Source organism: Corapipo altera, unplaced genomic scaffold (assembly GCF_003945725.1).
Source record: "Corapipo altera isolate COAL_440 unplaced genomic scaffold, ASM394572v1 55, whole genome shotgun sequence".
NCBI lineage: Eukaryota > Metazoa > Chordata > Aves > Passeriformes > Pipridae > Corapipo > Corapipo altera.
In genome coordinates this window covers 13,690,764-13,707,158 of record NW_020884882.1, presented here as the reverse complement: position 1 = coordinate 13,707,158, position 16,395 = coordinate 13,690,764, and the positions used below count along the sequence as shown (strand labels likewise).

The 16,395-nt window shown below is 42.2% G+C and overlaps 1 protein-coding gene across 28 annotated transcripts in view; it reads left to right on the top strand.

Annotated features, from left to right (window-relative positions):
• Positions 1-16,395, top strand: part of FOXP1 (forkhead box P1) — a 386,121-nt gene that overhangs the window by 229,881 nt on the left and 139,845 nt on the right. The window contains exon 1 of one of the 28 annotated variants that reach the window (XM_027640636.1): positions 3,254-3,271. The exons of the other annotated variants lie outside the window; for them this stretch is intronic. The gene's annotated coding sequence lies outside the window, so the exon portion shown is untranslated. Of the gene's footprint in view, positions 1-3,253; positions 3,272-16,395 lie in introns of those variants that run through there. 28 annotated transcript variants of the gene reach the window in all.

The following is a 16,395-nucleotide window of genomic DNA, read 5'->3' as shown; positions in this document are numbered from 1 at the left end:
ACAGTCTATCCCCTGGAAAAGCTGGCTGTGGCATTCACTTGTAGCTGCAGGTGAAGTGCTTTCTGTAAGGTCACAGGGAGGGTTTGTTACAGATAAACCTCCCCAGTGCTGCATTTTTGTGTCTGTTCATGTATTGAGTGTTGTTCTCTCTGAATAGCTCTGCTGGTTTCTTCCCAGCCACCGTCCCAGACATGGTACTCAGGTAGCAGAAGCACTTGTTTTTTTCAGGGAAAACAGTCTTATTTCCTTGCCTTCCCATAGCTGTAATGCTATATTACAGATCTGAAAGAAAACCCTCCAAGTCAATAAACAACAAAAAGCAGACTTATCTTTTATAGTGTTCTTGAAACAAATGTAAGGTTATAACACTAAAGCAGGTTTTATTAAATCTAGGTGTGAATCCATATTGAAGAAATAATCCACTGCTTCTTTTCTGCTTCTTGTCTTTTTAATTAGCGCTGGCAATGGGATTGTTAGCTTTTAAGATACAGTAAATATGAGCCTATTAATATTATTGAATATAATACTCAACAAGGTACAGGGAATGCTGGTAACTGTAGCTGTTTTATAGAGGAGCTAAAAGTGGGCTCTCTTCTCTTTGTCAAGTCTTCCTTGTGACTGCTGAGGTGAAGTCCATAATGGCAGCCATTCTCCCAGTTCCTGGAACAGCCATCCCATTGGATGGTGTGGGACCCTTGTCCCTTAGTCCAGTCTGCCAGGATGGGTTTGAGCCCCTTTCCACGACACAGCGTCTGGAGTTTAAAATAGTTCTGACTCCTTCTTTATCTTGAGAAATGATTCACCAGTTCCTCTGATAAATGCTTTTTGAAGTGTTTTACTCTTGGTTTCAGTCTCTTAACTTGGGCAAGGACTGGATTATAAGGGTTTAGCAGTGATTAGCTCTGTTTACAGTATTTTTTTCTCGCTCTGAAAGGTACGGTGTTTGCTTTGCTGAGGGGTTTTATTTTGCAGAGTTTCTGTTGACCACCTGCTTTTTTTCCTAATTGGTTACAAGGACAATTGCTAGGCATAATAAATAAAAGATATGGTCTTCCAAGGCTGTGTCATAGGGACTGTACGTCAAAGATTCATAAACTGCGAGCAAAAATATGTGCCTTTCCCTGGGGGCAGGGAAGCACGTGCCGTGTTCATGTTTGGGGATCCTTCCAAGGTCACTGAGAGCCTGCAGTAGTAACTTCTCTAGTGCTGGCTGATGGCCTGGCTGGGCTGCAGCCACACTCAGAACAGGGCAGCCCACCAGCTCAGGTTTGCTGTGAACTCCCCTTAGGCTTAACCTTTTTTTTTTTCTTTTGGTGGATTTTTGAAAAACACTTTTTTTTGTTTGTTTCAGTCTTTCCATGCAGAGCAAAGGCAGGAGTAGAGTGTGCCTTTGATGCTTCTTAGTCTGCCTGATATGTGTTTTACCATTCTGTCAAGGGAGGTTTCACTCCTGCCCAGGCAAAATCTTCTGGTGCTTAACTCTCCTGTAAGAAGTTTATTCCCAATACCTGACCAAAAGGCTTATCCTAGAATCATGGAATCAATTGAATGGCTTGGGTTGGAAGAAACCCTAAAGATTATCTTGTTGCAACCCCCCACCATGGGCAGAGACACCTTACACTAGACCAGGTTGCTCCAAGCCCCATCCAACTTGGCGTTGAGCGCTTCCAGGGATGGGGAATCCACAGTGTTTCTGGACAACCTGTGCCAGTGCCTCACCATCCTCACCAGGAAGAAAGTCTTCCTAATATCTAATTTAAACCCACACTCTGTCAGTTTGAAGCCATTACCCCTTGTTCTATCACTACATACCCTTGTAAAAAGTCCCTCTCCAGCTTTCTTTTAGGCTCCCCTCAGGTACAATCTCTTCCCTCTTCTGTCTGTAACAGGCAGGGAGCACATTGTCTCTTTTGTAGTTACAGCATCCTTTTTCCTACATGAATTCTGTTCCCATGTCTGTACCCTCCATCTTTTCAGAACTGAAGCAGTCTTAGCTCTGTCCTCGTCCATCCTATTTTTCAGACCTATGGTCAATCTGGTCACTGTCTTCTGGACTGTCTCCAGTCATTTTGAATTGCAATGCTCCAGTGATTTGATCTTCCAACTGAAGTCTTGCTGTAGCAAGTGGAGACAATGAATTTCCCATGTATAACTTGCAGGCAGTGCTCCTGTTTGTGTATCTGACTGTGGTACTTGGCATTTTTTGCAACAGCATGACCCTGTTGACTCATATTCAACTTGTGATCCGCTGTAATCCTTAGGCTTTCTTTTCCCCCTCTAAGAATTGCTGTGTAATCAGTTGTCTTCCTTGCTGTATTTAGAAAGTTTGGATATTCCAGCTGAATTGTAGCATCTTATAATTTATCCCTAATGAATGGCATCCCATTTTTACAGACGATTTTTTGTACTTTCTCCTCTATCTTTTCAGTCTCTCCCAATGTAGTATCATCCACAGATTTTCTGAGTTGTCTGTTAATTCATCTGTGTTGTTCTTAAAAAAAGATTGACTTCTTCCACACATTTGCTGTCTGATTCTATCTGAGTGTGACCCATGATACACACCCAAAAACCAGTAATTTTGTTCAGATTGTATTTTCCTAGCTTGTTTCTTACAATGTCCTTTGAGATACTACCAGAGTCTTTACAGTCAAAATACAGGTCCTGTTTTCCCTCTTTCAAAGGCCTACCAATGGATAGATGTTTTTCCTTTGATTTTAAAAGATCACCTGCATCTTGGACTGACCTGCACTTGGAGTTCAAAACAGTTCAAAACCCATGTTGCCTTTGCTGGGCAGGACAGAGCAGCAGGAAGAGCAGCCAGCAAGCACCTAGCTTGTTTCAGCTTCTTCACAGCTATTGCACCAAGTACCCAAGCTAAGGAAAAATGAGATTGTTGGAATCTTATTGGCTACATAACTCACCACAGCCAGACCTCAAACAGCTATAGGTAGAATGTGTTCACAGGGACAAAGTAGCACTTGCAAAAATACAAAATTCCAGGTCTCAGTTAACTGATTTTCCTAATGGAAGCTCAAACTGGGTTTGCATAAAAAGAACATCCTAGGATGGATGTGCCTGGAGACCCCTCACAGTGACCCGTCCCTATTCCTTGTGTATTTCATATATTGGTTCTTCCCAAAGCACAATCAGCCCAAGAAAGTCTCTTTGATGTTGTTTTCAGGCCACAGTCTTGTCTAGGAAGCCATTATCTTTACCACACATTGTGTTCCTCTGTGTCCAGTCTTGTATCAGATTGCCCTTGAAACAAAAGGTGAGCAAATGATTGTGTCTTCCCATTTAATTGCATATGTCAACGATAAATCTTTTGAGAAGACTCAGGCCACATGTTTCTGAGTAGGCCGCATCTCAGTCTGTGTACTGATCCCTGTCCTTCATCAGTCTTTCAAATCTGAAGGAGAAAACAGAAGGTTCAAAGGGGGACATGGGGTGGGGGTATGAGTATAAAATCTCATTTTGTGTTTAGTGCACAGAGTCCATCCAGAACCCCCCACTAACTGCCTTAGCTGCGCCTCTGTCATTTGGAGGCCTCTGCTCCTGTCTTTGCCAAGTCTCTGTCGTCCACAAGACAAGACATCTGCAGTACATTTGTTTAAAGCAGGGAGATGACAGGCATTGAAACAGATGTTGGAAAACAGAGCAGCAAAAGGCCTGTGCTAAGTGAATCGCCCATAGGGCCTGAGCTGTTTGATGGCTGATTACAGTGTGAGCCAACTGTTCACTCAGAGCAGGCTGAACCAGGAGATCCCTCTGGTAAGAGATGTACTTTGCCAACATGTGGTGCTCCCTTTGTCACCATACCTTTTCACATGTACCTGGGGAAAACACAGGGAACGGGATTATCATTCAAAACCCTTTAGATGAGTAACACTCTTGCTTATCCAGGCTGAATTGATTCCTAGTTACGAGTTGAACCACTGGAAAGCATCAAGAGCGTGCCTCGGCATCCAACAGCCAGTATCACTCATTAGTTTGAATGAAAAGCCTGTATGCAGGCTTTATCAAAGCTACAGAGAGTTTTATCGTGATCAACATAAAACAATATTCTCTCTGAAGCCTCTGCACCATATTGCCATATAAAAAGCAGCTAATGTCTAGTGATCCTTGGTATATGAAGCAATTCAGGTTTATCACAAGCTGACATATTATGCTTTGACAGCAAAGAATCCCTTTCGTACCTGATCTCATGTTTCCTAAGACCAGCTTTTCACCTCCTCTCATCTTGTCTTTAGGAGCTGATCCCCCTGTGCTGGGGAGATACAGCTCTTGTTAAATGAACTCATGAAACCTGGGAGTATTTACCTGTTCATCATCTTGGGTGAGACATGAACTTGCTGAGTAAAGGAGCCGGGCTGGGGCTCAGTTTGTTCAGTCCTGTGGACAGATGGATGGAAAACTAGCCCCTAGCAGAAAAAAAGTACCCCTTCATGTTCTCATATGTTCAATAGGCATCCAGCAGTGAATGCCAAGGACACAAGGGCTGCCCCTTTCCCCAGGGTTAAGACAAGGTCAGGCCATACACTTGGTGCTTTCCCAGAGCTGGAGGGACTCCTGTGCCTGGGCTGGCACTGATGGAGGAATCAGCAGCTTGCTCTTCACGCTCACATGGGATTGCTGATAGTCCATATGCATCCAGAGGTTGCACCATCCACTGCTGCCTTACCTAAGGGAATGGAGGATGGGGCTCTCCAGCCTGTTGGAGCTGCCTGTGGATGTGCTATGTGCTAATGAAAGAGTGTTCAGCACAATCACATTTCCATCTTATCCTGGTGAAAGGAAGGAAGGGATATGTGCATCTTCTTCTATTTTGTTTTTCTCCATCTGATTTTTTTCTTGGCAATGTTGTGGACAGGCAGTAGGTGACAGCCTTAGAAATCATTACTGGTTTGCCCTGGTCTTTACAGGGACTTGAACAGTTTACCAAAAGCATTTTTGAGAGGACTGGCTCCCATATGTCTGAGTGAAAAACACTGGACTGTGCTTGAACCTCCTTATATCATTATTGTTTATCCAAAAGGATGAAAGGAAGAAAGATCCAGGACACCTGGAGGGATGAAGGGAAGGAGAGCTCCTGTGTGCCTACCCCGCAGATTCCTTACCTGAGCAGCCTGTATGCAGCCACAGATGTACTGCAAATTTTGCTGCCAAGCCAGAAGAACCAAGGGGTTTCCCTTCTGCCCCCAAAGCTGCTGCCATCTGCAGAGGCAGGGAGCTGCACTGGGGGATTTTACTTTCAGGAAATCTTGCTGATCCCATAGTTTTGCAGGTGGCAGCCAGGGCACTGCCAGTCCCTGCACGGTGTATCCCATCCGGCCTTTTCCACTCCCTTTCCAGAGGAGCTTTGGCCCTCAGGTCTCTGTACTCCCATCATCTTGAACAATATAAATATTGTGCAAGTCTGCCAAGGCTTTGAGCTGAATGTGGAATTAAAGGGAAGCTAGGTGCATGAGTGTGCTTTTGGTCCTCTAAAATGGATGTTCCGCTGAATAGTGAGGAATTTATTAAGTGTAAAAGATTTTTTATTTATTTAGAAGTGTATTGTTCCCAGGCTTGTTCTTACTCTTCCCAAAACTGGCTTTTGTGACTTGGCAGCACTGAGTTAAGAGCTGGACTTGGTGATCCTAGAGGTCTTTTCTGACATAAATGATTCTGTGATTTCACCTTGTTGTGCAGTGCTGGCTTTGGGCTCAGCCAGTTTTGGCTCTGCTTGGATTTCCCCAGAACCTGTTTGGTTTTTTGCAGAGACAGTTGGTGTGTGAGACCTGAGTCAGTTGTGCCCCTGCCTGGAGGTGGCCATGGGGATTCCCCACTGGAGCAGGGCCAGGACAAAGATCTTTATGCACATCTTTGGTGCCCACCTTCTCCAGGTGCCCACTACCCCTCAGGGCTTCAAACACATTTCTCCTTGCTCCCTAAACTGGCATAATTTAGGCAACATTTGTGGATTAGGACACCTAAAGTGGTGCTAGGTGAAGCCATCTGAAGGCAGAGGGAGGTAGGAGGTGTCCCTGCAAGGGGCTGGGAACTAAATGATCTTTAGGATCCCTTGCCACCCAAACCATTCTAGGATTCTATGATATGATTACCTGAAGGTTAAAGGGATTAATCCCTTAAAGTGCAGACTGTGCTCACCTCTTCCTTCAGGTGAGCAAAGGGAGAAATGTTTCAAAGTCTCTAACATACGAGATGTTCGTGGAGATGAGTTTTCTGACCAGGTACAAGGAGATGCAGTTGAAATAGGTCAGCACTGTTACTTGTGTGAAAAGTGTTTATTCAGGGCCTTAAAAAGAAAAATGTGATGAGATCGTTATGCCAGAAAATATTAATAAATAATTGATCGATAGTGGAAAAGGCTCTTTCTGAAAATAAACTCTAGTGTAATTAATAGCTCTGTGTTCAGTAGTGTGCATGCAAAAGAAGCCAGGGATGCAATTAATGTGCTGGGGCCCTGAAGGACATCTGCAGATAAGGGTTAAACAGTCTGTTGAAGCTGAACTCATGAACCTGGTTAAATTGCTGGACTTGTTTGTTTCAATAAAACTTTTGTCTCTGCTGTGTATGTATTTTATAGCATTCTATAAGAAACACTTTAAGTCATATTTTTAATATAATGTTGGTAGCAAAGTATGAAGGACAGAGGAGGTAACAGAGAAGGCAACTTGCTAATGCAAAAGCAGTGTACTGAAAGTCACTTTTATTTCTTATTTATAATCTACATGCACACTCTGGATAATAGATGACAACGCTCATTCAGTACTTTAACTTCAAAGCAGAGAGAAGGCATGGATGACAGAGCTGGGAGCTGGAACACAAAGGTACTAACAACAAGAGGAAAAATGCCTGTTTACTGGATTGCATTTGTTAGCACGCTGTCTTCAGATATTGTTCCCCCAGGAATAGTGAGAATATGTGCTGCACGAACAATGATTTAACATCTGAAAATGGTACTTAAAGAGTTTTCTGTCTGGTAGTAATGTGATGAAGGCTTCTGAATGGAACCTGGGGACTTCATTTCTTCTATTTATCTATATGTCTCTCTGGTTTTAGTCAGCGGTAATTGCATATTTAACCCCTTAAATAGGTTTAACCCTCTCAGCACCAACTTTTTTTTATTTTATTTTTGGTCTCACATCTCCTTCTGTTACGCTACAGCTGTGCCTCTCACATTCCTTGCCAAAAAAACAGAAAGGCAAAAGGGATTTTGGAGAAGTTGTGGCCAGGGAAGTGCATCGAGAATAATACCAAGCTCCACCTCTCCTTCTCCCTTTTCCTCTTCTTCCTTTTTTGAGGAAAGCAGTAGATAATAGCATCCAAGGAAAGTGTTTTAATGTGATTCAGTACAGCTGGGAGCCTTATAGCAGAGAGTGAGAGGGAGAAAGAGGGCTGTAATGAGGGGGGAAGTTGCAGATAGAGCAGTAAATCAACAGTATAAATTTGCTGCTTACTTCAGCACTCTACTTCTTTGCATCTTTCTCAATTAGCACTTGTTCTGGGGGGCTTGCTTAATAGCTTATGTGAAACAAATATTAACATAAATTGTTTAATTATATCAAAATCTTGAATTCCTCCAAGACGTAAAATTGTTTTTAGCTAGGAATACATCTGCAATAAAACATCATCTAGTTAAAGTAAACGAGCTCTAAGGAAAGTCATAAGATTGTAGCTGAGCTACTTTTACAGTTTATTTTCATGGTATTTAAATTATGATACCAGTGGGTATTTTTAATTAGTGCCTCTTTAAAGTGTGCACTTGTCTACATAAGCCATTTTGGCAAATTTGACTCATTCATACCGTGGTTGCTGTAAAAGAGGCCAGCACAGCCTGCAGGAATTGGAATTAAAAGTTTCTGCAAGCTGTTGTCGACATGACCACATCTCATTAACTTAAAAAATGGAGATTATTTGCCTGAAAGCTTGATTTGACTAACAGTAATCAAATATTAGGCTCAGTGGAGACGGAGGAGAAAAAACAGCCTCACTGTTGTGATCTATATCCTTAAGTGTTGTGTGGTTCACTTTAAATAGCTATGGCATATTTCTGCTGTGACAAACAGAAAGGGGAAAAAAATAATAAGACATAGGGCTTTGTGAATAATCCAAGGTTAGTTTTATTTTCCAGTCTGACATATTATTTACTAGATTTAACCAAGGGTAAATATAATTTTTCTGATGATTTTAACATTAAGAAGAATTAATTATCTTGAATAGTTTCAAAGTTTAAGCACTGGAAATTTCTTGTATCTCATTATTATCAACTGTTAAACAGTCATGAACCTTAAATTTGTATCCTACAATCATTTAACTGTTTTTAATGAAATAAGATGACGTAGGTTGCAAAATTTTGCATAAGAGACCCAAAATAGAGAAGTGCCTTTCTAATCTTGTGAATTCTTTAAATAGGTTGGTAAATGATATAGCTGAGGAAAAAAAAAATCATCTATATTTCGTGCAACTGTTAAGGTATTGGGAGTATGAAATTCAAAAATGTTTGTGCTTGAGAGTGGTAGGGTCAGAATTCAGTGCTGTGTGTTTGCCTGTTAAGCAAAGGACAATGTCATACCTAGATGGAAGCTGTGGCACACGGTATTAAAAAAAAATAAAAGGTGCAGTTAAACAAAAGAAGATAAAGTCTTGCACCTTTTTATGTCTTTGAACTGATAACATGTGCTGCATTTTACTAAAGGAACATGAGCCTTGAATGTAAGTAACTGGTTTTTGCATTAGGTACTCCCTGGAGGTAGCAGAAAAATATCATGTCCCTGCATGAAATGCGAATGTGAAATCTACCAGAAAGAAATATTTATGACCATTTTATGCTTGATTAGACTTGGATGACATCTGTTAGAAGACAGGGACTGGACAAAGAGAGAGACGCTCGGGGGCAAATGTTAACAGAGTTGTTTAGATGATGCTGGGGCAGGAGCGTCCATTTACTGCCAGGCAAAACATAGGAATTGTGTTAGCGAGAGTGCAGCTGACAGGAATTCGCCGTGATGGAGACAGTGTAAACTGACGGGCTGAAATAGTAAAATGCAGCTGTTGATATTCGCCGCGCTGCCACGATTTATGGGCAGGTATCGCAGCTGAACACAGATACTGTAACTTCCAGGGAGCAGATGCATTAACAAAGTTATATAAATGTGAGTCAGCTATAAAAAAAGCGACATCTTCACTTTTTAAAGTTGTTATTCCGCCAGGCTGCACAGGGAGTTGGAAGGACTTTCCGGAGGGAAAAAAAAAAAGGCTGGATTTTCTTTTTTTTTTTTTTTTTTTTTTAAGTCTCTGCAGAACACACTGCTCTGAAGCAATCAACCTGATTGTTTACTTTCCCCTCCTTCCTGTAGTACTGGAGCTTTTGCCCATGCTGGGTCCTGTTCTTTTCTGAATGAAACACGTTCCTTGGCTGCATCTGCCCTGGCACAGGGGCAGGAGGGATGAGCATCCAACCCCCCGGCCCAGGCCAGCAGCACCAGCAGCCCTTCAGCTGCTGTAAATCTTTAACTCCAAAGTTTGACAATTAATCGATGGTGAGCCTTTATGTGTTTTTAATGTTAAACTGTTGTTTACCAGCTCAGCAGAAGCGGGTTTTATGGCTGGAGGTACAAACACTCACATCACTCTGGGTCTTTTCCCAGCTTTCTTTTCCTGTAAATTTTCTCTGTCTGGAATGCTTATGGGAAATGTTATTTTGTTTTTGTTTGCAACAGCTCTGTTGTTTTGATTTTGTCTGAGTGGTATGGAAAACAGTACGTCACTTGGAGTGGGTGTTTTGTCTATTGGCCATTTGGCTATTCCACATATATTTCTCATACTTATTACATGATGACAAGGGAACCCAAATGGCATAATTTTCCAGTTGAATTTTGCTTTCCAGTTTAATAATAGTGAAAGGAAAACAAAGTTAATAGATTTAGCAGTTTTGATACTGCTCACATGCTGATAGATGCCTTTGGATTTTTTTCCCTGTGGTTAAGGGTCTATTTAGACAAAGGTCAGATTAATGCATATATCAGTTTCTGTAATAAACTGCATAAGGATTATGTTACCCATTTTGCATACAGTTGTGAAAAACTGTAATTTAAGTACCCAAGCCCATAAAAGGGTAATAAACAACTTCAGTATCATCAATATGATTAGTCTAGGGTACTTTTTACTGTGACTTTTTTAGGCAGTCCATAACAGAAGAAGTACCAGCAGATGCCTTTTAATTGAAAAATGATCTGAAATAAATTTTGCACTTGAAAAGAGAACACGGCATTCTCCATATAACTGTTTAGCTGGAGAGATCTGAATGTGAGATACATGGATTCTTGCAGAGTATTTACCATGTTGAGGAGAAAATATCGACAGACCACAGACTGCAGCTTTAGGACCAGATAATTTTTATGTATAGTACCGAAATATAAAATGGAAAGTATGATTAATTTTTCAATTTCTCTGCAGATATCTAATAATTGTGCCCATGGACTGCCAAAGGCTCCCATTAAAGATTTAAAATGCAAAGAAAGGTAGAATCAAAAAGATGGTATTTTGGATTAAATAATGTAAAAAAAACTGCAGGGCAATAGCAAAGTGAAAAGCTGTTGGCAAAATAAAAGCATCGTGTCAACTCTCCTTGAGACAGATTTCAACATTTACACATTCAACTGCATCTTTTTGTAGCTGGGATTTAAAATAAAAATACTTAAAGGTTGCTTAAACCAGCTGTGATTTTAAAATATATTTTTGGCCTCTCAGGTTTTGATAAGCTTGTTCTCAACAGAGTGATGAAAAATACAGTGTGTGATCCTGTGTTATAAATATCTCCATAAATACAGTGGCAAGGGGTGTAATCTGTTGTCCAGTATTTAAGAACGTGTTAACAAACTGTGTAGCATAATGTTTCTTTCATTAAGTACCAACAGATATAGGGTGACCAGAAAGCATTTTGCAACAGCTTCTTGGGAATGTGCTATTTTTGTTAGCCTTGGAAAAAGGGATGCTGCTGCTGTAGTATATAAAGGCTGTCAGAAAGGTCCAGCTGGACTTTTCCTCCCTTTTCTGTACTGTCTTTATCACTTTGCTCAGTTCCACATAATAACATCTTCATCTGAGATTGCTGTGGCACAGGGGAACTGCATTTGTTGATCAAATTTGGCTGGATAACACTGTGATCTCGTATCCTGAAGTGCGGAGATGTGCCTGGAATACGTAAGCATAAAGCTGGCCCCTTGATTGATTGATTCTGCCTGTCACAGAACAAGATAACTGGATCAGTAAATACCCTGTGCACTTCAACTTCATCTATACAATCAAAAGTGAGGGCATCATGGGGCTGAAAAACACCGAGGCATGATGGGAATATCTACATTTCAGAATGATAGCCAGGAACTTGCGAAAAGCAAGGAAGAGAAGAAAAATTTTTTATTCCTTTTTTTTCCCTGTGTGTTTGTACATGAACAGCAGCGAAAAGCACTTTAATTTTGGTGTGCTTATGGTGTGTTTGTTTCTCCATGGATTTATTTCAGCTTCACGTCGGTGTAACGCTCCTGCTGTTGCCAGTGGTGCTAAGCCAGCACAAGGCAGGAGTAAAGCAGATGAATCAGTCTCTGGGTATCTCGGGGAAAGCACGTTATTTGGGGTCTCCTGTAAGAAGGTGGCATTTTATCAGACAAATGTAATTAAGCTGTGCAACTAGCTGAGGTGATTTGCTAGTTTGGCAACTCCTTGAAGTTCAGCTGAGCACCTTGAATTCAAACTGTGGGATCCAGCTTTATTCTGGGAATTTAAATTGAATCCTAAGTGAGAATTAACAGTGAGGGCACCAAAAAAAAAAGAAAAAAGGTGAAAGATGACAGGTGGCAACATATAAAAGGCCACACTTTTGTGTAGAAATGGAATATGAGCAAAGCAGATGGGTTTTGCTCAAGAGTTTTGCTGTGTTTTTCCGGGGATGCTTTTGGGCTAGAAAATAACTGTCTGAACATAGTTTTAAGAAATTCTGGAGATCAGTGTTCCCTTCAAAAGTATGTGTGTGCGTGTCATGTATTGCTGATAGAACTTGTTCATCCATCTCCAGCCTTGCTTGTCCTTTCTCCTTCCCAGCCGCCCCTGCACTCTGTGGGTCTTGTCTGAACAAGAGGGGGTGACAAAGTGAGGAGATCCCTCTCAGGCCACCTTCCTTCACCAGGGTGTTACCAACAGTGAGATGTGGTTCCCTGCCCTGTCTCCTTCTCAGAGTGATACTTTGGAAGCACAAGGTGTTAAAGCCCCAACAAGCGTTTGCCGTGCAGAGCCTGTTGTGGTCCTGTAGCTGAGCATCTCACCTCCAGGTATCCCCTGCACTGTGCAGGGCCAGGTGTGTGATCCTTATGGGTCCCTTCCAACTCAGGATAGTCTGTGATTTTGTGGTTCTCCATGAAAGGGAACCGCTCTGTAACTGGGTAAGGCAGCACTAGCACTAGTACATCCTTAGGCTCAGAGCTGCAGGATTAGGCAATCGTGGGAGCAGTTTATTACAGTGCTTTTGCTTTTAACTTTTTACAATTATGAGATTTATGTGTAGTGTTTAATCTGGCACTTCTGTTTAGTGCTTCATTCGTCTAAGACACAGATTAGCACAATTTTCTGTAAAGCCTATAAGATTCCTTCAGACACCTCCGGAGTGTGGGGAACTGGAGAGATCCAGAGCTCTGTGTTGATAACTGAAGACCTGCCTTGCTACTGCCTGAAACAGCAATGCTTAAGGAGAAAATACTGCTTGTTTTCTTGGGAGTGTTTATGGATTCTCCTACATCTAGGACCTTTTATATATGGCTATGGTTTCAATCAACGTGTCACTCCCGGGTATCATATTAAAAGGGTTAAATGGTTGACTGGGGGCTCTCTGTACTGTAATTGAGTCTCTTTGAATTTTTTGACGTTCCATATATTGGAGAAGATTGCAAACTGTATGATCACGTACTTTGCATCTGCTTTCTTTCCTTACCTATGAAATGACAAAGGCCAAGTACTCACTACTGAGTAGGATATGGCATTTACTCTGGGTTTACTCTGGGTAAACTGGCAGCTTTCAGATCTTGGTTGGAGTACCATTACTGTGTGATACTGGCATGGTTTTCTGACTGTTTTGGATAAATGACTTAAGGAAATTTTGACAAATGGTATAAATAGCCTTGTCCAACCTGGACTTATATCTCAATTTTGCAAGATTCCCTCAGGAATCTGCATTTTTTTCATCTTAACTCTCTCCTGGCTTTTCACGGAGAGGGAGTTCTGTCTTTTGGAGTCAGAATGACTTGGTAGACATGGAAAAGTCTGTAGTGGTTATGCACCCCAAAATGCTTTCCTGTCAGAGCCTGTGCATGGCAGGCTTTGCTTGGAGAGAGGGTTTGAGGTTGTCTCCTCAGGCTCACAGGGCTTTACCTTCCTTGGTCCAGTGGATTGCAGCTTTGGACAATTCCTTTCTAGGAAATTGGACATGGGTGAGTTACAATAGTCACGTGTCTGTGAGGCTGCCCACCTACAGTGCTTTCTGATGAACTGCCCAGAGACATTGGACACAGTTTTGCAGGCCAGTGGCCATGGCTGCCCAGGTGGGAACTGGCAGTGGACGGTGGCAGGAGGTACTTGGTGTACTTGGAGCTGTCAGGACACTCCCTGTCCATGCAGAAACAAGCCTCAGGACAGGTGTCTGTGCTATTTGGCCACCATCTGGGAGAGAGCCGCATGTGATGCTTATAATACCATATCTGTCTGCAAGGGAGCTGCTGGAGAGGCAGCCAGGGCTGGGTGCTCCCTGTGTGATCTGACATTCCACAGCGCAGCGAGTGCTTGCCAGATGGACCAAGGTGCTGGAGAGCCTGTGCTCCCAGTGAAATGGGGGGCAGGAGCTGAAAGCTGGAAGGGAAACTCTGCTTTGTACTGGCAGTGAGAAATAGAAGCGATAAGAATCCCATTGTTCTCATCCAGCAACTGCAGTTGTAGTGAAGGGATAAGAAGCGTCCTCCTCTGTGCCTTCCCTGGAGAAACTGGGAGAGATATGGAAGGTCAAAGGATACCTATGGGGTGTGATGACCAGAAAGTGGTGTAAGGACATTGCTTCAGGTTGCAGTCTCTCAGACCAAGGAGATTCAGCATCCTGGGACATGTCACAATAGAGAGGACTGGGGGATAGGCAGCCCTTGATGGCTCTTCACTCTCTTCATGTTGCAGTCATTCTCTGACTATTACATTTGTTGGTGTGGAAATTAGCTGGAGCAAGCAGCTAGCTGTAGATTGTGGCCTTCTTTCTCAAACAGTGCAAAAGAACTCAAGGGGAGCTTTAATCGAAGTCCAACTGTTTGGTAATCTATGTATTAAGTATCCACTAAAAATACTAAAATCGATAATATCTGGAGATTTCTGACAGTTGGAGTTATTTTGTGTAGAAAATATATGGCAAGTGTTTATTTCTAAATGTTGGCTGCTGCTATTAGGTATTTATGACATTGGAAATGCAACTGAAGGATGAAAGCACCACAACAGCCTAAGGTTGGCTCAAATTAGCCCGTAACCACAACTTGAAGAGGGAGTTTTACTCAACATTTAATGCTGGAAAACATCTCACAGTGCTTCTCAGGGATCAAAAGCTTTGCAAAAGTGGTCAGCACTACACAAGCAGTGTGGAGGATGGAGAAGCAATGGATGTAGGAGTTTCAAGTGGCCAGGATCGTTCTAAATAAAGTCTCCTGGGGATCAGGGACCTTCCTTTCTGTGTTATGTACCTCTGTCCTTGTTCTTTGCTTTTCCCCAGTCCTTCAACTGGGTGGGGTGAGGAGTAATTTTTAGGCAGCATTTGCAGGTTGTTTTTATGAAGCACCAATGTGAGAAAACTCCTGAATTTGACACAGCAATGGAAGGTGGGGCAAGTTCATGGCTCTGAGGGTAATTCTGAACCCCTCCACCATGGACCTTGTTTTCTTTGGCTGGAGCGTCTGACAGGGCTGACATATTTATGTACAGAGCTAGTATTTAGCTTGGAATTTTACACATATGAATGATGAACTAAACAGAACTCATTTATGTTTTTCCTTCCCTCTGTAGCTTTTTTTTCCCCCTCTTTATTTTTTTGAAATGTGAGGTTACGTATTGCAGACAAGTCTCAACATATCCACCCCGTGCTTGACCACCGGAATTAATAAGTAGCCACATTCCTTGATGATTCTATAGGGATTGGAGGCTGGGCAGCCGAGTTTGCTATGCAAGAGAGTTAATAAAAATTTTCATTGCTGGAGGAAAGCTTATATACAGTAGTCTGTTTGTCCTGTATTTCAACCACCTGAGTCAGAGCCAAAAAAGCAATTGTCTACTACATATTTCAAACAGATGCTGAGGGGTAAAAGGAGTGACTAGAATTCACAGCAATAAAATGCTGGCTCTTTAAGTTCCCTTGAAGGAAGTGAACCTATAAAATTTTTGCTGCTGACTTGTTTGTCCAGTTCTTTGAAGTATTTAACATTAATTTAGTCTGCAAATCATTGCCACCTCAATTTTTCATTGAAGTATCGAAGCCTGCTAAACACATAACCTTGGAGTGCACGAAAAAACCTGATTCCTTTAGCAGATACATTCATTTACCCATTGGAAAACTTCCTTCTGATGCTGGTGGTGGGGTATGCTCTAGGTATTTGCAAAGGAAAACTTTTCAAAGGAGTTTATTTTTTATGACTATTAATTTCACTTGCAGTAGGGGAAGTGTGTTTTAAGTGGTGGTGTTCCACCCTTTTCTGTTAATAACACCCATTGCTGCTCCGTGTTGGAAACCAAGGTGGGGGGCCAGGATGGTTGTGTTTGATGGAGTAATGGGCTGTGCAAAATTGTTGGAAGTTGTAGGTGTTCAGGAGTAGATGTGCCTGTCCTGTGCCCACCACTGTGCGTGCAAGCAGGGTGGGAGACCGTGGTGGCAAAGGCTGGGGGACACCCTCGTGCTGCAGGTCAGTCTGCCAACAGTTCATGCCCTTTTGGGCTGTGCCCAGAATTGCTGAAAATCAGACTGAATCAATGACAGACCTGCTCATGCCAAATGAAGGGAGTGTGTCCCCTGTCTCAGATATTCTGCCTTCCAAGCAATCTTCAGGCTCAGATAAAAAAATTACAGAAGTAATTTGCCCTTTTGGCAGAAAAATCTCAAATTATTCGACAAGTGATGGATACCCTGGCAAATTCCTGAACTTAGTTATTGCTGTGAGATCCTGATCAACAACCTCCCCTTAGTGTTATTGCCTTTTATTTTTATTTTTTTCCCCCGTTTTGACTTTTTCCACCTAAATTTAAGTTTCTCCCTTCTCCTGATCCTTGTGCCCTGGGGGATATGGAGGAGAAGACCCCTGGCCCCACCACTGTGGGCTCCAACAGAGC